This window comes from Podarcis raffonei, chromosome 2 (genome assembly GCF_027172205.1).
Source record: "Podarcis raffonei isolate rPodRaf1 chromosome 2, rPodRaf1.pri, whole genome shotgun sequence".
Taxonomy (NCBI): Eukaryota; Metazoa; Chordata; class Lepidosauria; order Squamata; family Lacertidae; genus Podarcis; species Podarcis raffonei.
In genome coordinates, this window is record NC_070603.1 from 77,181,551 (window position 1) to 77,206,960 (window position 25,410).

At 39.9% G+C, this 25,410-nt stretch overlaps 1 protein-coding gene across 2 annotated transcripts in view; it reads right to left on the minus strand.

Annotated features, from left to right (window-relative positions):
- The window catches only part of CENPP (centromere protein P), a 163,056-nt gene that overhangs the window by 16,714 nt on the left and 120,932 nt on the right, over window positions 1-25,410 (minus strand). The window lies entirely within an intron of this gene.

The following is a 25,410-nucleotide window of genomic DNA, read 5'->3' on the forward strand; positions in this document are numbered from 1 at the left end:
TAGAAGAAAGGCCAGATAAAAATGTAGTAATTTTTTGGGAAGTATACTTATTTCATAATTTTTTTACACCAGGTTTATATCCACCCAACTCTTTGCTGGATAATGGTCAATATCTATAGGAAGTTGTATATCACATTCTTTTCAGCACAGAAAATCTCATCAGAAAGTGGATGGAACAGCAAAGTGATAGTACAAAACGACTTCTTAATTCCTATAGTGCTATGGTCTGAAAAAGTTAAAGATCCATTAATCGCTTTTTCAGGTCACACCCCTTCACCACAATTTAGCATTTTGTAATGGGAATGCTGTGTGATTATTTGCAGTCCATGTGCTATTGCTGTCATCATGACATATTAGAATCAAAGAAAAGCAATCTGAAATTTGACTACTTAAGCTCTGTACCACAAATTTAAATTTAACATGTCGCAACAAATGTAGCTACTGAAACAGCAATACAAAACAAGAAAGAAACAGCACACGTAGGGTTTGTGTGACTTTTACTGGAAAAAGTGATGGATTAAGACTTAAACCTCAAGGACTTTTAAATTAAAATCATCTGAACAAAGAATGTAAATTAAAAAACATGAATGTTATAGCTTAAATACAATTACATAGTCAGCAGTTTTTCATAGAGCAGACTAGAGGATTGTTTAGTATACAGCACATGGAAAATATTAAATGTAGACACCACCACCACCGAGAATTTTATAAGCTACAGAAAGTAACACACATTTACAGACACAATTCCTTTAATTTCCAAGGGGAAGCTGTGTTAGTTTGTTGGAAAAACAACAATAAGTCTTTTGGCACCTTAAAGATTAACAAAATAATTTAATATGACATAAACTTTTATGGACTAGAGTCCCCTACATCAGATGAACCCTCATTTTACCTGCAACTGAAGGTGACACTTCATGCACAATCAATTATGCCCTATTTAGATATGTTAGTTTTCAAGGTATCACAAGACTCTCCATTATTTATTTCCTTAATGGAAAGCCAGAGTATGAAATTCTATAACCCATTCTATTGATGTGCTGTTTCCTCAACTTTGAAACACAGTGTTGGTAGTAGGTTACCTTACTATCTCACAGATGCAACAAATGTGCAGAGGTGCCAATCCTCAGAGCCAAGGCTTTCCTACCCATGGAACATCCAATGAGGCTGGACTCACTGAAAAGGGTTAACTGTAAATAATCTGAAGTAAGCATTGCTTGTTAGATTAAAAACCAGACCTTATAGGTTCATTAATCCTTGTTGGTTATCTTGGATTTCAAGGGCTGTTCCATGCCTAGCATTCCTATGCTTAATAATTAAGACTGGTGTTCATACAAACTTCTGTGTTCCACTGCATTAGCAGATTCCAGAAGTGTGGCTGTGTTAGGCTGTTGTAGATTAAAATCGAAAGTTTTTAACCTACTAGAGCATTGTTTATCTGATAGATAACTTCAAAAAAATATATTAGCCTAGGTTCTGTCAGTTTAAATGCTAATTAGTCACAAGAATGTACAAAATATAGCTGTATTGGGTGGGGTGGGGTGGAAGAAGAATTAAGATCCAATTTGTGGTTGGGAAGAGTTAAGATACTGGTGCCAAGAAGTTTAGAATTTTTTTCATGTCTTTTCCCATGCTCTTGGGACAGACACAAATGATAGTACTTACCCAGTTTACTGACTCAGAAAAATCCCTTGATAATAATTGTGGTTTTTTAAAATTATATATAACAATACATTAGTATTATTTGGAAGGAAATATACTATACCATCAGCCAAGGTTCCAGTTGCTATTATAAAAGTTTTTATAAAAGACTCTTTCTCAGGAAGGAAGGCCACTTCCCCAAGGAGTTACCGTATTTTTTGCACCATAACACTCACTTTTTTCCTCCTAGAAAGTAAGGGGAAATGTCTGTGCGTGTTATGGAGCAAATGCCTGCGGGTGGTGGTGGGGATCTGCTGCAGTCGTGAGCAGAGGATCCATGGTTCCCCTTCCTTCCCTCCTCCGTGGTTACAAAGCATGGATCCACATGGATCCTCAGGATTTTTGCATTGGGCTACCCCAAACTCACCGTCAGATCACATGTCTGTGGCCACAGCATGAACCACAAAAATCATATATCCACTATTTCATTTAGAATATTTTTTTCTTGTTTTCCTCCTCTAAAAACTACGTGCGTGTTATGGTCAGGTGCGTGTTATAGAGCGAAAAATATGGTAATCCCCAGTTGTCTCACCAGCCATTGTCCACTTCTGTTCTGTTCCCCTTTCTTCCAGATAGCACACATAGTTTCCCCTCTCCACATTTTAGTATCACAATAACTGTGTGAGATAGGTCACAGTTAAACTATCGGTAACTGATGTAGCAAACTGTGCACACATAAAAACTTAATCTGCTTCAAAACAGCCTATTTGCGAGATAACACCCTCAGCTGAAAACATCCCTTATGTCCTCATTGCAAATATGCATGGATTCACTGGGCAAGATGGTTACTGAGGAGTTAGTGAACAGAACTGAGCAAACCATCATTCTCTGTATTATTCACTGCTTTAAAAGGACAAGGAAAACGAGAGTAGTCCTTCCTTTCATACTCTTAATAGAAATATGGCATCCTATAGTCAGGGCTTGAAGTTACTTGTATCTCTCACAGTTGTAAATATAACAAAACTTTCTCAAAAGGGCTGTCACATGATGTCTTTCCAAATGAAAGATACTTTTGACTTCTTTTGACACTAAGTGTATTCATGCAGAGGACAATAAATGGCAGAAATAACTGAAAGAGATACTATTGTTGTACAAGTTGCCTAACAACCAAAACAGAGATATGGCACAGGAATGCTTTTCAATGCCCTTAGTGCAGCACTTCAGCGGCTGGGTATAATATTCATCAACTTGGTATGAAACTATTCTAAAATGTTGTTTATGTACACATTCCTGTTCAAGGCTTAAGTGCACTGGACAAAAGGAGGGTTCCCCCTCCCAACCCAAAATGAGATTCTGTAGGCTGCTTTTAAATAGCTGCAGAAACACTATGCCAAATTTACGTAAGAAGACTGTACTACGACATGTACTGAAACTTCAGATTTTGTGGGAAACAACACTGTTCTCTAGAACATTTTAAAAAGTAGTAATGGATTTTCAAGACTGGCAAATTAGAAGTGGTTCAGAAGAGAGCTTTGAAGATGTGGGGTAGGCTTAGTTTAGTCCTAGAACAAACTATATATTAGGAGGCTTACTTTGGTCAGAATCGAGTATATACTTCCAGGTAAAGGTAAAGGGACCCCTGACCATTAGGTTCAGTCGTGGCCGACTCTGGGGTTGTGGCGCTCATCTCGCTTTATTGGCTGAGGGAGCCGGTGTACAGCTTCCGGGTCATGTGGCCAGCATGACTAAGCCACTTTTGGCGAACCAGAGCAGCGCACGGAAACATCTTTCGAACTACTAGGTTAGCAAGAGCAGGGACCGAGCAATGGGAGCTCACCCCGTCACGGGGATTCGAACCGCCAACCTTCTGATCGGCAAGTCCTAGGCTCTGTGGTTTAACCCACAGTGCCACCCGTGTCCTTATATACTTCCAGAGTTAATGCTAAATACATTACTTCTGGTAAATGAGCCATCATAGCCACCAGAGGGCCATGAAAATTTGTGTACCGGGCCTTTTAAACTCAGCTTCCCATAGAACTTATATTCTACTATCCCCCTCCACAAAGGAATTGCTCAAAGTGGCTTACAAATATAAAGGCAATCATAAGAGCACAACTATTAAAACACATTTGAGATGCTGATATTGCTTTCATATCAATACTTTGGCATAGTCTAGAATCGTAAACGCTATTTTTTTTGGGCTAAAAGAAACTTCAACATTTCTTCAAGAAGCTTTATGAGGCTTGTAGAGCTTATTTTCTTGTTGTTAAAGAGTGTTCAGGTACCTTTTAAATTATGCACACATGCCTTAATATTGGAGGGAATTGCTATCAAGACTAACTCAAACCATGTCTGAAGTTTCAGGTAGTCTGGATGCAAGTTATTGCACTTCTGAATATTATGTGCAGCATAATGCTATAAAACTTTCTTGATGAAAAGCTTGGGTAAATTAAAATAATTACCTCAACACTTGGCATTCTGTGTTAGATCCTGCCTTTATGCAACAGATATTGTCTAAAAAGCCCAAGTTAACACTAACATCATTGTCATGAAAGAAACAAGAACAGCTTTTAAGCTTGAGCAGTTTTTCAGGAATGCAACCCATTTTCTTTTTGTCCCAAAGAAGATATTTGTGATATGAGAGAGTTTCATTACTTTGTTTTTCCCCAACTCATACAAATGAATTCCAACTCCCTCTCTCTTTTCTTTTTAGACCCAAAGTTTCATCTGGTAATTTAGTATCACAGGCACTTCACTTTGTATATCTCTTCAGGTTGTTTTACATAGAGCAAAGTAATTAAATAATGTTTTCTCTGTATGCACTTTTGATGATGATCACAAAAATGTACAACAGTCTTATTAACTAATGTGATGGATACTGCCGAGATTATTATTTTTTAGATTAGGCATTTGACAGAAATGGAAAATTCCTGAGTTATGGTGAGGATGCCATCATGAAAACAATCAAGTGACCCAGTCTTAAATTTGGATGTGTTGCCCAGAGACTTTGAAATCCCTGATGAACAATAAATATCACATCACATGTACAATATACTCATATCACCAAAAGGTTCCAATCTTGCTTTAGATGCAGAGTTGCCAGCTGGGATTGGGAAGAGTTTTGAGTGTATCTCAGAAAGGCTGAGACAACCAGTAAAATGCACTGGTTAGTCTGAATATCTGGAGTACAGGTATGGTGAAGAAGGAAAGTATATAGAGAGAACACTTCCCAGGATGTGATTCCCCTTGTTCACAACCCCAGTGTAGGCTTGGGTACTGCATGCCCTGCAAGCAGAAATAACCTGCATGTGGAACTCTGTCCCAGATGGCCCAGACTTCTGTAGTGAGATTCTAGAGACCTTGCCATTTCCTGCTCTGGTTCTGTGATTCTGTGCTATGACAAGAAAGGTGGGCTCCACATACACATTTGCCTCTGGAGGCTGAATGAAGATGCCAGTGACACAGTGTCCCACAATCCCAATGAAGGCCTCTGCCCTCTGTCATTCATGCCTATGACTCAAGGAGTGGCTCATGGTAAGAGTACAAACTCATCATGTAATGCCATCTTTCACAAACACAAGAAGGATATTACAAATTTAAGTGCAAATATTCTGAATCAGTTGAAGGGAGAACTATTACTTTATTGATTTATTTCACTATGGGTTGGAGTCTGAATTTATTATCATGGGCTGAATGGAGTTCTACTCATCCCAGCACCACCTCCCATGCTGTTCTGGGATGGTTCAGGGGGTATTTTTACTTTAAGCAATTTTATCACAAAATCTTCAAAGACAGGGAGGGTTGAGTTTCAAATATGCTGTTATGAAAGGGGAAAAAGAGTTTTTGAGAAGCTCAGGGATCAAAGCTGAGAATTGGTTAGATGAGGTTTTCTGAACTCTCTTGCTGGGATAACTGGGCAATATCACATGTGAAAAATATCAGAAAGCCATAAATTAGCTATTAAATTTCTGTACTTCTTTGAATCCTATTGAATCTTTGTCTAAAGAAAGCAAATTCTTCCTCATATGTACGCACTAGACAGTTTCATGTTGAGCTTGAAGAGCCTTACTTTACAACTGAATGTTCACATGCTATGACTACATATGTTTCCTATTTATTCATTGATGAGATGAAAATCTGACTAAAGTGCTTTATTTGATGTTTAGTGTTAAATCAAAAGCATATTAAATGTACTAACCAAGGTAGAATATGCTTCAAAAACAATTTGAAAACCTGTGAGAAATTTCTGATTCCTGTAGAAGTCAGTGTCAGAATATGAATTATATATATTGGATATGGCAGAGTAGATACGATTTATGTCCTGACACTTCTACATTTTCAACCCAAGGCTTGCATTTCCCTATGAGCAACTTTTCAGAGGCCAAATGCCAGTGGTGAACATGGCCAGAGGCAAAAGTGGGTGAGGTAACTGATGCAACTCTTTTGTTTGAACAGTAGGCTACATTTCAGCCATGAAAAAGCCAGAGGCTTCTACACTCTCTCCTCATATCTCTTCATCTTCCATCCAGGCATTATCACAGTTCAAGTACACATTCCAGTCAGGCAAAAGCACTCAAGGAGGATGCGGAGCAAAGTCAGTGAGGAACTGTGGCTTGGGAAAGAGGTGTAGCCTAGGAAATTTCCCAAGTATCTGGTAGAAAAGCTGGGAGGAATGCATTTGTCTTACCCACCTTCTAGGCCTTAAGTTCCCTGCATAATTATAGCGAGTTCCAGAGCATAATTATAGCCATTCTGGGTGGATGCTACAGACTTCTGATTCTATTGCAATTAGAAAATAGTGTTGGTGGCATCCATTTGTCTCGGGAGACAATGGAGGAGTGCACATTTGGGGGTGAAAATGGAATCCTGAAAACTGTTCAGTTGGTAAAATTTACATTGCTGGAATGGGAAATTCTGTATCTGTTACTGTTCCAGAAACAGCAAAATCCCCCAAAATAAATATTTGAAATAGCTGTTCCACGTGTGTTTCTGGAGGATAGTGAAAATGATTACTTTAATATTTGCATTATTTTTTAAAAAAAACAATTGATAATAGAAGTAAATGTGAAGCATTTTACCACACACAGTAACCAATCCAATCTAACAGTGCAATGTTTTACACATCTACTCAGAAATAAGCACCACTAAGAACAAGGATACTTTCATGTCCTATTTGTGGGTTTCTCATAGACATCTGATTGGTCACTCTGGGAATCTAAATACTGGACAAGATGGCTTAGACTGCATAGAACTGTAGCCTAAAATAATCATGTACACACTTACTGGGAATAAATTCCATTTATATCAATGGGTATTAATTATAAACAAGCATGCATAAGTTTGTACTGTATTTTTAAAAAGCATATAAATATTGAAATTATACATTTGTAAACATAAATATATAAAGACAAATGGGGCCTTCAACAAAATGTTGCAGTATGGAGTGCTTCTGTTCAGAGTTGCAGCAACTCTATTCCATTCCTTCTCCAATGCAGTTTGCTGTCCACCCGGCTTTACAGTCAACATTACATGGTCATTTATGCCCAGCCCTCATTAGACTGCTTTTGGTCCTGCTCCTAGGGTCGTCTCCTAAAGTTTGCACTTCTGCAAACCTTGGGGCTCTCCCAAGCCTAGTGATACCTACCTCCTGTGAATGGGTGCTGACATTTTGGCTACATAAGCAATGGTACTCACAGCCTGAATACTGCAAATAGAGGTAATGATAGCCATGATTGTAAAGGAGTGATTCACGGGGCAAACAACAAAAGACTGTAATGGGAGAGTTATGTTTAGTTTTTAGTTAAAAGACTTCCTTCCAATAGCATAGTCTTTTAAAAAATGGATTTCGTATGGAGTCCTAATTTTTGCTTATTTGAAGACCATGCAGCACGACATATAGGTCAGAGAGACAGTAAAAGGTGATTCTGTGGGATATATTTATTCTGAATGTATTTACAGTGGTACCTCGGGTTAACTACTTAATTCGTTCCGGAGGTCCGTTCTTAACCTGAAACTGTTCTTAACCTGAAGCACCACTTTAGCTAATGGGGCCTCCTGCTGCCGCCGCGTCGCCGGAGCATGATTTCTGTTCTCATCCTGAAGCAAAGTTCTTAACCCGAGGTACTATTTCTGGGTTAGCGGAGTATGTAACCTGAAGCATAAGTAACCCGAGGTACCACTGTATTTAAGAATGTAAGCAAAATAGTCTTTTATGAAGTGAAAGGTGTCCGGCTCTTCATGTTTTTGTATCTGCTCAAAAACCTGAGTCATCTGAATTCAGACTGAAAATAACACGATTCATTTTCTCCTTTGCCATACTCCAGTCCAGCTGTTTTCAGTTTATTTCACTTGAACCAAGAAGGCTGTTTGCAAGCTCAAAACTTGTGTCTGTAAAATTCCCAGCCCATTCCCCCCTCCTAAGTCAGTAGGAACTAGAGAACCTCTTGTTCACCAATGAAATCCAACCAAAAATGATTCATGACAAGTTGAAATATATATCATCCTATTCAGCATAAACAGATTCCTTACTACTACAGAAACCATACTAATTTAGAAACCTAATCTATATTATTTTCCTAACTTGGACTAAATAGTATGTCTGCAATAATGTAATAGGATTCTTTATGCTTAAATGGCACTGCTTTAGGTACCTTAGAAAAGCATTTGCTTTGAATACAGCCTCTTTAAACAGTAACCACATGTGTATAAGTATAGGATATTTTAGGTATTGTTGTAAACCTAAATGAAGTAGGAACAAAATGCATCCAGGCAATGACCACACAATGAAAGGCCAGCAACTGAGAACTGGGCTGGGTTTGCCTTACACTATGGAATTATGAAGAAGTAAACATGATAAAGCATTCTCTGATGTGGATCCCCCAGCAACCTATGGCCCAGTCCTATAAGCCGCTTTGCAAAATCAGTTCATAGAATCCAGCCCAAGGATTGTAGCACCAACTAAAGGCAGACTTAAATTCTGCTGGAAATTTCTATTCCATACCACAGATGAACCCTGACATATGTGAAATGTGTATTAAGTAAATTTTAACTGCAAAGATGAAGTGTGCCTTTCTTCAACAATGGAAAAGCCACAGCCTATCTGCCCCACCCCCCAAAAAAATTAAGAGCAAGGAACAAGACTTCTAGACAGGGTTGAGCAGCAACTTTTTCTCTTAGAAACTATACATCAGGCTACAGGAACAGAGCTGCCATCTTAAATTCAATATGAGTCATGAAGCCAAGTAGGAGGGTGAAGATTACAGAAAACAACACGAAAAATATGTTCTTTTAAAAAATGAAAACCAATATTTATTCAAGAGTCCCGATGCATTTCAAACCAAAACATTTCTTCAGAGCAGTTTATTGCAATTCACATGTCCAGAAAGCAGATCTGTCTTTTGACAACCTGAATTCTCCTGAAGAAACAGGCTGTGACTCTTGAAAAAACACCAGCTTACACCATTTTGAATTCCCCCTTTTGTCCTTGTCCTTAAATTTAACCCCAATTCTTGTAAAAGAATATTTCTTTGCACCCTACTGTGCCACTGTTTTTCCTTTAGGCCTTGTATGGCACAGTTGTGTTGTAATACCACGTCACATATTGACATGTGATCATCAAGCTGTTCTCTGATTTCTAACAGCCACAAAACAATTCTACAACAGAATGGCACACATATTCAACCTATTTTTGAGACCTTCAAGCACAACCATTTTAAAAGGATTGTTTGTTCCCATTTGTAGAATTACTTCAGTTCTCTTGGAAAGAAACTTGTTTTGCAAAGAGAACAAGTGTTAGCAAGCATGGCGCAGATTCTAAGATAACATACGCATGCTAAAAAGGTAAAGGGACCCCTGACCATTAGGTCCAGTCGTGACTGACTCTGGGGTTGCAGCGCTCATCTCGCTTTATTGACTGAGTGAGCCGGAGTACAGCTTCCAGGTAATGTGGCCAGCATGACTAAGCCGCTTCTGGCAAACCAGAGCAGTGCACGGAAATGCCGTTTACCTTCCTGCCAGAGCGGTACCTATTTATCTACTTGCACTTTGACGTGCTTTCGAACTGCCAGGTTGGCAGGAGCAGGGACCGAGCAACGGGAGCCCACCCCGATGCGGGGATTCAAACCGCCGACCTTCTGACCATCAAGTCCTAGGCTCTGTGGTTTAACCCACAGCGCCACCCGCGTCCCTTATATGCATGCTACTATTAGTCAATTGGCTGATAAAAGATATAGCTGAAAGTAGGGAAAAGGTTGTTTGCTGTACATAAGATGGTAGTCAATGAATACTCTAATTTCATTGTGTGTTTTGGCTTTAAAAATAAAATTGATAAGTGTGGGATTGATTGTAAAACCAAGCAGAATGAGCACGTATCTATTCAAGGATATCATCACCTTTGTTTGTTATTTTATGTTGCTACTGTTTGTGGGGGTTGAATAGTGGTACTCCACAATGAGCATCTGGCACAGTAAGGAAGTGCATGTGGAGTTTATCACAGTCCCTTTGTGATGGCTGGAGCTTAGGTGACAGCAGCCTTGGTGGATCAGGGCATAATTGTATGCCAGCTGCAAATTTTAATGGTTTGAGCATAGTGAATGATTCTTAAGTTCATAGTGTGTGGAGATGGGTGAATGTAATAATCTTTACCTTACTTGTTAGCTGCTGTATTGACAGTACTATTTTATCATCTATAATTATTTATAATGGTTTTAATGATGTTTGTTAATTATGCACAGTGCTATTTTTCTGTTAAAAGGGGTGCCAGCACTCACCATGAACACCTCCCTTGTTCTCTAAGAATGGCAATGGCGCCAACCTGAAAGGTGCTCTAACTGAATTTCAGTGAGTTCTGGCTGGGAAAAAACCTTGATTATATAGGCGTTGACCATTTTAGGCGCATCCAATTGATGCACAGGTCCTTTTGAACCCAGAAGAAGGCGGAACAGGGAGGAACATGCTTATATGTGCTCTGCCAGTGCACGTGAGGGCCAAGTATCTAAGATGTGGTGTAACTAAGATGTTATGTTACATTGCTGCTGTTTATCATTTGTAAGACATCTTGGAATACATTGTATGGAAAGTGGCAGAGAAATACAATAAATCAACCATATTGTATCAGTCAATCATGAACACAGGTCTGCACAGCTTAAAGGCCAAGAGTCAATTGCTCCCCCCAATTTGTCTGTTTATGCTACTTCCAAAGGAAGTCTTATATTCACTGTCTGTGTTCCTTTTTCACTGTTGGTAAGAAAATCTAATTCATCATATGTGGTAGAGGGAACAGAATAATGCCTCATCACTGTTTTTGTAGCTTCTCTGCCATGAGTTAGAAGTTCATGGCTGAGTTACCTCCAGTTTTTTCATCACAATGCAGCCAGTTCTATTGAATGGTCTAGCTATGCTCAAACCCCCTTTGCTGGTGTGGAGTCCTACAGACTGAATGGCTTGTGTGTTGCTGCTGCTCAAGTTTAAAAAAGAGGAGTGGAGATAAGGAGGAACTGGCTGAGAAAGGAGGCTCCAGAGGGCCCTGTGGATGAATAGCAGAAAAAAGGAGAACAAAAAACAGGGTTGCAGTGTTCTCTTGACAGACGAACAAACAGCACGGGATAGAAGAGATAGAAAAGGAGAGGAAATTAACAGAGTGGTTCAGAAAGAGAATATTTTTATGGGGTGAACATAGAAAAAGAGTGTTAAAGGAGAATGTATTAAATAGAAAACAATAACTTGCAAATGATTTTTTTAAAGCAAAAAAAGTGGTGCTTTGGATATAGCAAAAATATAAAAATTGCATTCAGTGTGATCTGAGCTTTGTACCCTGCTTTAATTTAACAGAACCAATACTTAATGTCATTAAAAATATTATACACAAGTGATAATTTTTCTAATTGACACTGGGAGTGACACTGGGAGTCACTGGGCATGCTCACTCCACCTGACAGGTTCCCCTGTTTTAATGTTTTGCACTTTTGCATTCTTCCAAAACATATCAATACATTAATCATGCTTCTTTGTGGCATCATTTTGGCTCCAGTCTTAATGACATTCAGCTATGAGAAGGAATGACATTAACTCTCAAGGCAGCAATTTAAAAATTCATTTCACAGTAGAATTTTGAGGGGTTGCCGCCTCTTCCTCCTCGTTTGTGCTTCATGCTGTTGCCTCCCCCCCCCCCCATATTTCACTGGCTCCCAAGTCAATAGCTGGTTAATCTTGTATGGTTTTATAACATTTACGTATGGAAATGTTGCAAAATCATATAAGATTATCCAGCAATTGGTGTATATTCCATTTGCTATCAGCCAGAGATTCTATTTTGATATAGTTTTAATTCTTGTATACATGTGTTAAATAAATATATGCAGTGCATTTATACCTTGATTTCATTTGTTTACTTGCCTTCAAGCTGGGCATCATCTTTGCAATGTAACACCCAAAAAGCTGTCTAGCACTTAAGGAGATTGCAAAATATTATTATTTGTAATTTGCTAAATCTCTGAAGATGTGTTTCAAACCATTCTCAAATGCACGTGCTTCCTTTAAAAAAAAAAGTCAGAATGACTATACAGCACTAAATCATTATTTGGAAAGGTCTAAGCAGACATGTTTTATGATCTCACATCTTAAGTATTGTTTGTTTGATTCAGATCCTTTGGCAATGAAGCTCTGGGTGGAAAATTATTAAAATACGCTCCAAGGAATGGCTTGATTTATAATGCGGCCTTTCCTTTTATTTAATAAAACTTTTTGGAGTTTAAAACACAGCAAATTAAAATTTTTTAATTTTCATTAATGAATTTCTATATAAAATTAACATTTTTACACACACACACACACACACACACAATTGTTATTTATTAAAAATTTACTGAATTCTTAACGTATTATTACTTAATATTTTAAACACATTAATTTTTTTGCACAGATCTTCCTTGCATAATTAACAGAAATGTCCCAAATGTCTCCAAAACAAAAGTGACAAAATTTACCACTTTTGGTTGTTTGAACCATAATTCAAGGCAGTATCAGATATATATGGGAAGGAGGGAAAAGGTTTTCATTCTTATTTCAGAACTATTAAAAAAACTTTTCAGTGAATTGCTTTAAAATGAAGGGGGCAGGGAATCACATTTGCTGATCATTTGTTATTATCCATTTCAATCCAGACATGATGTGAATCTTGGTTATACATGTGTTTCAGGAATGCAATCATATTTTCCTAGCATTCAAATTGTAGTAATTGTGTCTGTGGACAACTAGTGACAGCATCATAATGTTGATTGTTGTTTGGAACAGGGTTGTACAAGTGCCATGGGGACTAACTGAATTGTTCCTCTGATATCACTGATAACTTTCAAGGTGTTTTGTCACCCTGCCACTAGAAGAGATTTTCACAGGAGCTGAAGGAGCCAAAGACAAAGAGCCTTCCAACAAAGTCATTGTGTAAGAGGAATGTTTCCTTTCAGAATTAAATCCCCCCCTGCCCTGCCCTCTCAAATCTGCTACCTCAACCCTCCAGAGCAGATATTTTTTACTAGGTTGCTGATAGTCTAACATGTGTGCTGCCAGAGCTTCCTTTGGCTGTTATGTTTGTTTGCTTGCTTAGTTTTATGATGTAATATAATTAATTTGTGTTTTTAATAATGTTGCAAGTTACTTGGAGACTTTTGTGAAATAAGTGACTAACAAGAGTAAAAGGTAAAGGTAAAGGTACCCCTGCCCGTACGGGCCAGTCTTGACAGACTCTGGGTTTGTGTGCCCATCTCACTCAAGAGGCCGGGGGCCAGCGCTGTCCGGAGACACTTCCGGGTCACGTGGCCAGCGTGACAAAGCTGCATCTGGAGAGCCAACGCAGCACACGGAAACGCCGTTTACCTTCCCGCCAGTAAGCGGTCCCTATTTATCTACTTGCACCCGGGGGTGCTTTCAAACTGCTAGGTTGGCAGGCGCTGGGACCGAGCAGCGGGAGCGCACCCCGCCACGGGGATTCGAACCGCCGACCTTTCGATCGGCAAGCCCTAGGCGCTGAGGCTTTTACCCACAGCGCCACCTGCGTCCCGACTAACAAGAGTAATAGATAGTAATAAACAACAACAACAACAACAACAACAGACTGTCAGCTCTTGTGCAAAACCCATTTCAGTACAGTGGTACCTTGGTTTTCGAATTTAATCCATTCCAGGTGTCCGTTCAACTCCTGATATGGTCCAAAAACCAATTTGCTGCAGGAGCTTCCTGCACTCAATCAGAAGCCGCGGAAGCCACAGAGGGTGTTTGGCTTCCGAAAAACGTTTGCAAACTGGAACACTCACTTCCGGGTTTGCGGCGTTCAGGAGCCAAGCTGTTCAAGTACCAAGGTACCACTGTACATTGAAATGAACATCCATATTTATGATTACAATAAAAACCAATTGTACTGTTGAACAAGCCTAGATTCATTAGCTAGCAGCATATTGACTACACAAGGGCATAACATGTTTTGCTTATACTTAAATTTGTATGTCAGACAGAGGACCAGATCTAGTTCACAAGCTTATATGCTGACAGACCATAGCAGCTATGGTTAATTACTGCCTGGGGTCAAAGGAGCAGGGGACACAGACTTGCTGACAAAGGGAAGGGCAAAAGTCAAGTAATGTAAAAGACTTCTTCATGCATTTGTATCCATGCCCTTCTCCAAAGGAACACAAAGTAGCATAAATCTAGTTTCCAGGCCATCTTACTTCCAGGCCAAATACTGGTTAGCTTCAGAGATGGAATTTCCAGAGCATGTTCTGGGACTTGCTGTTCTTGATACACAGTCAGAGTAACTCTGTATTTAGTTATGGAATTCTCCCTACAGTCAGAATATTGAAGGACTATTTTTATCCTTTCTTCTTCAACCTGTTTTTATATTACTTGTTTTCAACATTCCTGCAGCTCTAGAATTTTTCATTCAACTACCAGAAAATGGTTTCTGCTTTCTGCCATTGGTATTAACATTTGCTCATATTCTTTGCATCACTGAACTATTTCTAGCTGGATAGCTAGACAAGGAGATAACTGATCTGCCAACATGTCTTTTAAAAAAGCAAAGCAAAGCAACATGAATATTGGGCTTGGACAGTCTTTTGCACATACCAAACACTAAAAACATATGCTACTCCTGGATTCATAAAAAACAAAACTTAATTCCAAGGGCAGGAAAATTACTCATTTTTATATACTCTGCATCCATTTTTTTATAAACCACAAGGGTGGAAAGGTACTTTACAACTGCAATTTCTATCAGACATTCATCTGTTCATGTTCTGACATCACAGTCCTTGGTACTTATAATACAAACAAAACACCAGGCCAATAGTTCAGATTGTATTCTCATTGACTGGTGTATAAGTAAAAAAAAATACTGTCCATGCTTATTGGAATTATAATGAAATTCTATAAATACAGATGAGATCAGAATTGGCCCACTATTCTAACTTACTGCAACTTACAATTCTTGAAACTAGATCTGCTTAATACCATCTGAAGTGAGATAAAGCCCCCTAACTAGTTCAAACTAGTTTTCTCCTTCAGAAATCAGGGGTAACTGAAAGGGAGGTGCAAAATTACAGGGAGGAAGAGGTTCCCGGGGCAGTTAGAGCCACTCTTTCCCTATGAGCTAAGAACTAGGGGGACTGAATGGCATACCTTGGATTTGTGAGGATGTATGCATCCCTGGTACCCACATCATCTCAATTTGATTTGGGAAGAAGGAAGATCAGTTTTTTCTAACAATAGTCCCCTGTTTTAGGAGCCCGGAGATGTCCTACTCATCTATACTGTGTTGGATAAATAACTCAATCCACAATATATTCCTGCATCAGGAAGCTGCCCATAAGGATCTCTGTGTTAAACAGATTAGTATGGGGGTGAAGGGGTATAAGGTAGAGTGAGTTCAGAAGGGGCTAAATTCATAATGTCTGAGAGGCATTACACATTCGATATCCAGAAAGGCATTATGTTTTCAGCTACCTATAATGTGGAAGTAAATGAGTTGTCTTCAGTTTTTGGAAGAGCAGTAATATTTATTTATTTATTTCACAGGATAGCTGCTCCTTATGTTGCTCTTATGTTTATTATGACATTTTATTATTATTTTGCTCTTTTTTGTGAACTTGGTTTCCTATTTTATTTATCTGAGATTTGTACTGTGAAAAGTAATTAGGAGCCTTACTGGATTGAAAGGCAGTATGTAAGTTTCAGAATAATGCAAGCTAAGTATTCCTGATTCCTTTGATGAGAATGTATAGTTCACAGGAAGTAAATCAAGCCCAGCTCTACCAGACTCAGACTGAATTTGTTATTACAGTCATACCTCGGGTTAAAGTTGCTTCAGGTTGAGCGTTTTCGGGTTGTGCTCAGCGGTGACCTGGAAGTAATGGAACATGTTACTTCCGGGTTTCACCCCTCGCGCATGCACAGATGCTCAAAATGACATCACGCGCATGCGCAGAAGCGGCGAATTGCGACCTGCACAGATGCGGGTGGTGTTCGCTTCAGGATGTGAACGGGGCTCCGGAACAGATCCCATTCGCATCCAGAGGTACCACTGTATTTAAAAATTTATTAACATTCAGCTTTCAGTTTATAGTGCTAAGCAGTATAAATTGAAAGAAAGAAAAAAGATTAAAGCAGTTAAGACTATTTTGTGAGGAGTATTTTGGTCTAGTACATTCTTAACTTTAACCTCCACCCACTCCCAAAAAAAATCAGTTTTGTAAAAAGGTACCCAGAATTTATATTTTATCCATAGAAATATTTTCCAGTTTACAATGTAAGAGGCTTTATGAGAAGTTGCTCAGAAAAACTAAACTGCATAGTCTCTTCTAAAATACTGAACTAAACTTCACTTGAGTTTATCAAATAAATATGTCCTTCAGATTCCACCAGTTGCGCTATCAGCTTTCTAAATCCTAGAAGTCCTCACCCATAATATATTTGTGACTGGACAATAATGATCATACAATCAAAGCTTTCTATCATAATGTGTGTAAGCCTATTTTTCAGGTACTGAGTTCGGGAGAAAAAAATGGATCTGAACAGCAGCCATCTGAAAAAGTCCCAAGACCCCTACATGGTCTGGCCCTCCAGGCAAGAGGGAGAACCTGTATATGTAGTGACATGTCCTTTCCAGGAGGACTTTTCCATCATGAGCATCTATCTGAGGGATAAGATGGAACTAAAGGCTGGAGAAGATAGTTAAGACAATTTCTCAAAAGACAGTCCAGGGAGATGTGGCAGATAATTAGCAGTTCCGATGGGAATAAGAAAATAAAGAAAAGCCTGTAAGAAAGGTGAGCAGGCCAAAACATGCCAGTGCAAACCAAGGGGAAGAGTTTTTGTGCTGCACAAAGTCTGCTAAAACATGGATGAGGTTTGAGGGTATAATCAGAGTGGGATGGGGTGAAGAAAGGCAAACCAATAAACGTAATTTAGGTTCTAGGAGCTGTTAACAAAAGCAGTGGCTCAGGGAGTTCCATCCCTCACTTCTCCATACTCCATTTCCCTTCCTCAGACTAAATATCCTATTTATCTATTTGTCTCCCATCTAACTGAGATTCAGTTAGTAATTAGCAACTGTTATTCAGAGGCACACCACCTCCAATAACGCAGTTCGTATATAGTCATGGTTAGCAGCCAGGATAACTTTATCCTCCGGCTCCCTCACCCTAAAAGCAGAGATGAGCACCACACCCCACAGTTGAATTCAATTGGATTTAACCATCCATGGATCCTTTATCATCCATTAATTTACCTAAACCCTTTTAAAGTCATCCAAGCTGGTGGCCATCACTACATCTAGTAGGAGTGAACTCCATGGTTTAACTATGTGCTGTGTGAAGAAGTATTTCCTTTTGTCTGCCCTAAATCCTCCAACATTCAGTTTCACTGGATGCCCCTGACTTCTAGTATTATGAGAAATATATTTCTCTTATCTAATTACAAACAATGTATAATTTTATACACCTCTATCATGTCCCATCTTACTTTTCTACTAAACTAAAAAGTCCCGAATGTTGTAGCCTTTCTTCATAGTGGAGTTGTTTTTGTTGTTTAGTCATTTAGTTGTGTCCGACTCTTCATGACCCCCATGGACCAGAGCATGCCAGGCACTCCTGTCTTCCACTGCCTCCCGCAGTTTGGTCAAACGCATGTTGGTAGCTTCAAGAACACTGTCCAACCATCTCGTCCTCTGTTGTCCCCTTCTCCTTGTGCCCTCAATCTTTCCCAACATCAGGGTCTTTTCCAGGGAGTCTTCTCTTTTCATGAGGAGTTGTTTACCCTATTATTATTTTGCTTGCCCTTTTAAATTTGCAAATATTCAGATAATAACTAGACTAATATGAAATAATGTGACTGTAAACTTGTTAACCCTATAGTTAAATCCTTAAATGGAATCATGCCTCTATCCAATAGAAAAGCCTCTTTTAACTCAGTCTATGTAAATGAAATACCAATTTGAACCTTCTCCAATAAGGCTCTTTACATTCAAATATAGGCACATGGAAGAATAAAAAAATTAAATCTCTTTCGAAAGCTGATGTAGGTCAAGGTCCAAAGATGTTCTTGGGTGTCTACAAATGTTCTCCACAAACCTAGACTTTCCTAAATTCCCTTTCTGTCCAAAGTTCCTCATGGTGTATAAAAAGTTAAGTATTAATGGACTATGATGAGAGCTTGTGGTCCCAAAAGGAGATTCTAAGACCTTGCCCATGTAACCCTTTTGATCATATCAATTACAGGTTAGTATCAAATAGCAATGCACATTATTTTTCCGCAGCACAGAATGTGTCACAACTGGAATGTGAGCTCTAGACAGGTCTTCGTAATCAAGTTTGACATTGTCTTCAAAAACTGTTTTGAAGTATTCCAGCTCAAGGTGATGCTGACATTGCACAGATACACTTGTGGAAAACTGAACAAAATCTTTCTTGTCCCACTTTAAATATGCCCAGTTTCATGTAAACTGAAGTAATAATGAAACCATGCTGACATTTACTTTGCAAGGAAAAATAGCGCTAAAGAAACTTGTTAAAATAAGGATGAACATTTCAGACATATTTTATACATTAAGAGAACACAAATGTGACCAAACTATTTTTTTAGCCGGTGAATCATCTTTTTATGTCTTGCCAGCTGGGCAGGCTAACAAAAACACAGCCAATGTGGCATGGTGTGGAAGACCTCAGACCTCTAATGGGAAAGTGGGGAAACTTAGGTACAAATCCCAGCACAACCACAAAGCTCACATTAGGTCAGTGACAATTTGTCACCCTAGCCTATCTCATAGGGCTATTGTGGAAATAAAATAAGAGCAGACTTCATATCTACTGCCCTAGTTGCTTGGAGGACTGGAAGGACATAAATCTAACAAACCAAAATACATGGCAGCTGCATTAATAAAAAATAAATATAAAACAGTTATAATTTCCTTCCTTCAGGATTCCCAAGGGTGACTGAACATCCAACACATCAAGCTCCTCACTTTTAAAAGGACACTGAATAACATTTACAAATATAATGAATACAAAAATGAATGCCAACATTTCTTACAACTTAAGCATTAGACTTTGCAGTCATTGAGATTATTGTGAAGATATCAAAAGTCTTTAATTAAAGCATGCCAACTGAAAATTAGTATTTTCCTAGAGCCATAGGCTCAAATATAGTATTTTCTAAATATATAATATTTTTGTAAACTAAGTCATGCTGCAGTTCCTGTGGCTGACAGTACTCAGTTACACAAATTGCAGTTTGACAACAGCGGGCAGAGTGATTGAGCAAAGCAGGCAACTGGCAACATGAGTGAGCAGGCTGGCAGAGCCAACAAACGACTGGGAAGGCAGGCCTTCCCATGTTTCCCTTTTGTTGTTGCAGCCACTACGACAACCACCTGCGTAGCCACTTGATTACTTGCTCTCCACTGTTACTGCTGCTGTTATTACCATGGAAGCAGGAAGTCTTTCTCCACTTCCTCTGTCGCAGGAAGGAAGTGGGTTGGTGAGGATTGGGCAGTCTGGGTGTGGAGTTAAAAGCCTATGAGAGTACAGGGGTTTGTGGGGAGGGGTAAAGGGAAGGAGTGGGAGTAGGCAGGGTCAGAGAGCAATATGATCAAGGATGATAGCCCCTAGCGGAGTAATACCTAAGGAATAACAGCATAATGAATTATTGCCTCACTGATTGCACTTTCCTATTAAAAACTAAATACTGATCACTTGATATCTCTGGTGATATTCTAATAAATCTGAATAAGGATTTATTACTGCTGCAATACAAAATTGGTTTTAAAATTACTGTAAAATTACACAGTGATTGCTGAAGCAAAAATAACAAATTATAAGATAATAATGTTTACCCATTTAAACTATTGATATGATTCAAGGCTTTCACATCAGACTCATTAGATTTAAATGTTGTCAATGAACTCAGACTATTCATAAACAGATGTGTTGAAAACAGCTGAAAGTTGCCCATCTAAGCTATTCCTGAATTAAATAGGGCTGCTTTCTCAACAAGCAGCACAGTCTGATACGTGTCCACTCAGACATAAGCCCCACTGAGTTAAATGGGGCTTACTTCCAGGTAGGCAGATTGCAGCCAAAGGTTGCAATCCTAATGATACTTTCCACTGAATATAGCGGAACTTACTGCTGAGTATTTCTATAACTGTTAAGTTATATTTGTTCAAAGGGGACATACTCTCAGGAAAAGAACTATGAAGAATGGAATCTATATATTCACTGTCTAGCTTATTGTTTATTCTTTTATTATGTAATCCCTGGAATGTTTTGATATCAAAGGCTGAATGCTTGTAAAAGAAAACAAGATTTTTTTATAAGAAAATGTTGAAGTGGATACAGGTATAATAATGATCCCATGAAAATAACTCTGAAAATACAACATCATTGGAACTACATACAACTAAGATTTATTCAGCCAAATAATTGCTTAGGTGTAGGCAGTTAAAAACTTCAAATTCTAATAAGTTTTAGAGAAAATAATATTTATAATGAAGACAACTGTCTGACAGGGAGCAGCAGCAGAAACAGAACTTATCTAGCAGATATACTGAGATGTATGGCCAGGATCCAAGGCCTGCTGATGCTCATGTAAGAGATTTGTCTGAGTTTAGTGGGGTTGACTTTTTCATGGAACATCAGACCCATTTACCATATCAGAATCTCTTTTTGACATTCCTCTTGGTTTCAAAAGTCATTTGCCATGTTATTGGTGTGTGTGTATGTGTGGTGTTGTTGAAGAGAAGTAAGTCTGGGATCCCCCTTCATGGATCACTGCCTTGCCATGGCGAAGGGGCTTGAATAACTCAGAGAAGCTATGAACTATGCCGAGCAGGGCACCCAAGATGGACAGGTCATAGTGGAGAGTTTTGACCAAATGTGATCCACCTGGAGCAGGAACCGGCAAGCCACTCCAGTATCCCTGCCAAGAAAACTCCATGGACAAAGACAATTTCCCAGTACTGTAGTGATGTATGGAAGTGAGAGCTGGACCATAAAGAAGGCTGATCGCCGAAGAATTGATGCTTTTGAATTATGGTGCTAGAGGAGAGTCCCATGGACTGCAAGAAGATCAAACCTATCCATTCTTAAGGAAATCAGCCCTGAGTGCTCACTGGAAGGACAGATCCTGAAGCTGAGACTCCAATACTTTGGTCGCCTCATGAGAAGAGAAGACTCCCTGGAAAAGACCCTGATGTTGGGAAAGATGGAGGGCACAAGGAGAAGGGGACGACAGAGGACAAGATGGTTGGACAGTGTTCTCGAAGCTACCAGTATGAGTTTGACCAAACGGCGGGAAGCAGTGGAAGACAGGAGTGTCTGGCGTGCTCTGGTCCATGGGGTCACAAAGAGTCGGACACGACTAAACAACAACAACAACAACAAGTCTGGGATCACAGAATTAATTTCATATTTTTACAAACAATATTGTCCAATAACACTTAAAAATCACTACTCCTAAAGGTTCATCCTTACACAAACACCCCCCACTTCCACTGAATACATCTGTTTCTAATATTACAGAATGTCTTTCTGTGTTTGTTCCCCCCCACAATTCTTCCATATTTATGGTTGTAAAGGAATTAGAGACCACTCATTAAACAAAAGAATGCAACTACTCATGGTTTCATATATGTAGTTTACTGTGCCAAGCCACTTCTTTGTGCATTTTGCTGACTATTATAAAAATAAATTGCTATGGGTTTGAACTCCCATATGGAGGAAAGGGTAATTTTCCCCAATAACGTAAGAAGAGCCTGCTGGATCAGGTCAATGGCCCTGTTTCAGACAACCAGATGCCTATGGGAAGCCTGCAAGGAGGACCAAGCGCAAGAACAATCTGATCTACTGAGGTTTCTAACAACTTGTATTCAGCAGCGTACTGCCTCCAACCACTAGGCAGAGCACAGCTACTGATAACCTTTAGCGCCATGCATTGGTGGTCATTGTTGCCTCCTGTGAGATTGAATTCTGGAGTTCAACTATGGCAAATGTGGTAGCAGTAGTGGATGAGATCAAAATGCAGCTGATTTTAATCTGATAAATGCTTCAGCGTTTGTTTATTATTTATTTATTTATCTATCAAAATATATACCAATATACCATGAAAATATAAAAGCAGATTTCAAAAATATCTGTCTATAATCACATAATAATTTAAAATCAGAAACTACCAACTAGCCCTTATGGAAAGATCTATTCTTAACTGACAGTGCAAGTTGTGCTAGTTGTTGCCTTTTAGCCACTGGTGCAGTTTTAGAGTTAGTTTTCTGCTGATCCCACAATTGCCTGATTTATTGTGGGCAGGCATACACATCCTAGAGTTTTTAAGCTTACCTAATGAGCATGAGTTGGGCTAAATGGTAGGACTATGGCAGAAAAGAGCAGTCATTGATTCTGTAGCATGTGTGGAAATAGCATGATGGAAGTGAAAGGGGGCATAATCTCACCATTCTTTCCAGTTCTTGTTCTTTCCAGGTTTGTTTGTGTTTGTTTTTGCAGGAGTGGAGGAGAGATAATTCATGAACAGGGAGCCCTAGCCAGCATGGTCAATGGTCAAGGCTACTGAGAGTTGAAGTCTAACAGCAGCTGGAGGATCACAGGTTCCCAGCTCTGTATGACTGGCAATTTGTGTGGAGGAACTGGCTTATACAGAAACTTAGCTCTCTGGTGGAGGGACTTGTGCCACCCCTCCACCAAGCTATTTAAGTGTTGGCCTCAGTGTGTGTATGAGCTGGGCCTAAGATTCCAGCAGAGGAATCCTCCGGGATTTTTAAATTTTTTAAAAATGTTCAAATATCTGTTAAGCTGCTCAACAGTAAGTGCTATTAAATGTTAAACACCTTTCCACTTTGGGAGTTGTTTTAAAATAGACAGTAAAAATAGTAGGCTGGTTGGGGGGGGGGAAATGTACTCAGTACATACGAAGACTTACAAGCAGACCTCAGTGAGATGGCTGCTGTTAACACCTATAACAAATTTAAATGTATTTCTAAGAATGATTCAGATGCAGAAAAAAACCATATGGGTTTGAGGCACTTTCCTGGACCAAGAAACAGAAAGCATAACTCACTTTTTTATACAAGAACACAACATTTTCACCAAACACAGGTATGTGGTGGGGGTAAATATAGAATGTTGAGTATAACTTTTACTGCTGGTCTTTAACTTTATGATTTCCTGGGTTTTTTTCTTTTCTTTTGTAAATCACCAGTATTAGAATTATAACGTTCCATTCTCTAAAAAGGTGGATCTGCACTCTACTCTGGTATTTGCAGGGTATATCATGGAACAAAGCTATCCATGTTTTCATTAAAAATTGTTTATACAATTATCTGAAATCAGCAATCAGACAAACTACCTACCGTATTAAGCTTCCAGTCAGAGAATTTAAAGGCCTCACTAAATTTCATCAGTACTTACCCACGTGAAATCGTTCTAGGTACAGAGCCATTTCCCCCCCAAAGTAACAACTGGCACCTTATCTATCATAGCTTGATACTTTAAGAGCCAAGGAAGAGGAGGAGAAAACTTTCCTAGCAATTAAATGCACTTTTCTCCTTTTATCTTGTGGAAAAGAATGTAGCATTTTTCCTTGTGAAGAGGAAGCTGTTCGGACTATAGCTGCTGGACAAAGTGCTTTGAAGCCAAACTGTTTCTTCCAATCTCCTCAGTGAGACTCTCTGACTCGTTGTCTGGCAATGACAGGGAGCCTCAGATGCAAAGGAACAATTAGAAGTGCTCTTTAAGCTCCCGATGTCAGGTGTGGGACTGGTGGGCATGGTGTGAGGGAAATGGCATTGTATGCCAAATTGGGACTCATACCAGGCCCAATTAGAAGCAGTGATGAGCTGGGTGTGGACCAATAAACAGAAGGTGAAACCTGAAAAGACAGAGCTGTTAATGTGTCCTGAGTTCTCATGTATGGGAAATGGGGAGACAGCCTGTCCTGGATAAGGCTGAACTCCACTGATAGGAGATCTGTCGCTTAGGGGTGCTTCTGCATTTAATACTCACTGGAGGCTCAGGTGACTTTTGGGGGGGAGGGGGGTTTGTATTTTTTCAACTATGGCTGGATCATCAGCTATGGCTCCTTTGCAACAGAAATAACTTGGTCACTGAGCTCCATGCTCTGGTGGTATCCAGACTGAATTATTGAAATGCACTTTGTGTGGAGCTGCCCTTGAAGATAACTCTGAAACTTCAATCAGCTGACAATGAAGTGGCCAGATTACTGACCAGCGGTACCTATTTATCTACTTGCACTTAGGGGTGCTTTCGAACTGTTAGGTGGGCAGGAGCTGGGACCGAAAGACGGGAACTCACCCCGCCACGGGGATTCGAACCGCCGACCATACGATTGGCAAGTCCTAGGCACTGAGGTTTTACCCACAGCGCCACCCGCGTCCCGTTTAGATCTTACACAACCCCTATTTTTAAACAGCTGCACTGGTTTCCAGTTGGTTTCCAGGCCCAATTCACAGTGGTCAAGTTAGTGACTCCAGTCCCAAATACCTGAAAGACTATCTTATTCCTTGCAGACCCTCTTGGGTGTTAACATCAGCAGAGGGGGCCCAAGTGGTTGTTGCGCCAACCTCAGAAGCTTGAAGAGTGGTTGCATAGCATATATCCTGTGTGGCTGCCTGCAGCGGTGTAGCTAGCCACATGGGTGCCCGGTGCGGTGCGCACGTCCTGCAGCTGGGGGTGGGGCGAGCTGCCATGGGGCGGGGCACGCTGCGTGGAGCCTCTCCACCGCTTCCCCCTCAGCTGTAGGGCAGCTGAGGGAGAGGCGGTGGGCAGAAGCAAGCCCCAGCTGCCGTTTCAGGCAGCGTGGAGCCTGCAGGCGCCCAAGCCACCATGTCACTCCCAGGAGAGACGCGTGGCTGGGGCACACTGCAGGCCCTGCGGTTGGTGCCGGCTCCTGCATGGTGGCACCCAGTGCCAGCCACGCTTCATTATGTTTGTTGATTGAACTAAAAAGGTTTGTGAGCCCAATTTTTTAAAAATTGTTTTTTAGAACTCATGTTTTTGTCATTTTGTCACCCCACCTCAGTGATCACACCTGCACCCCCTGGGCCTGCACCCCCACACCATCTTTCTCTGCCACTGGCAGGCTGGCATCTTCATTAAACAGCTTTTGGCAAATGTGGAAGGCATATTTTTTTACTCTGGCTTCTGCCACCTAGATGTATATTTTTAGGACCCAGCTTATTTCTGGGATTGCAAAGTTTTAAAC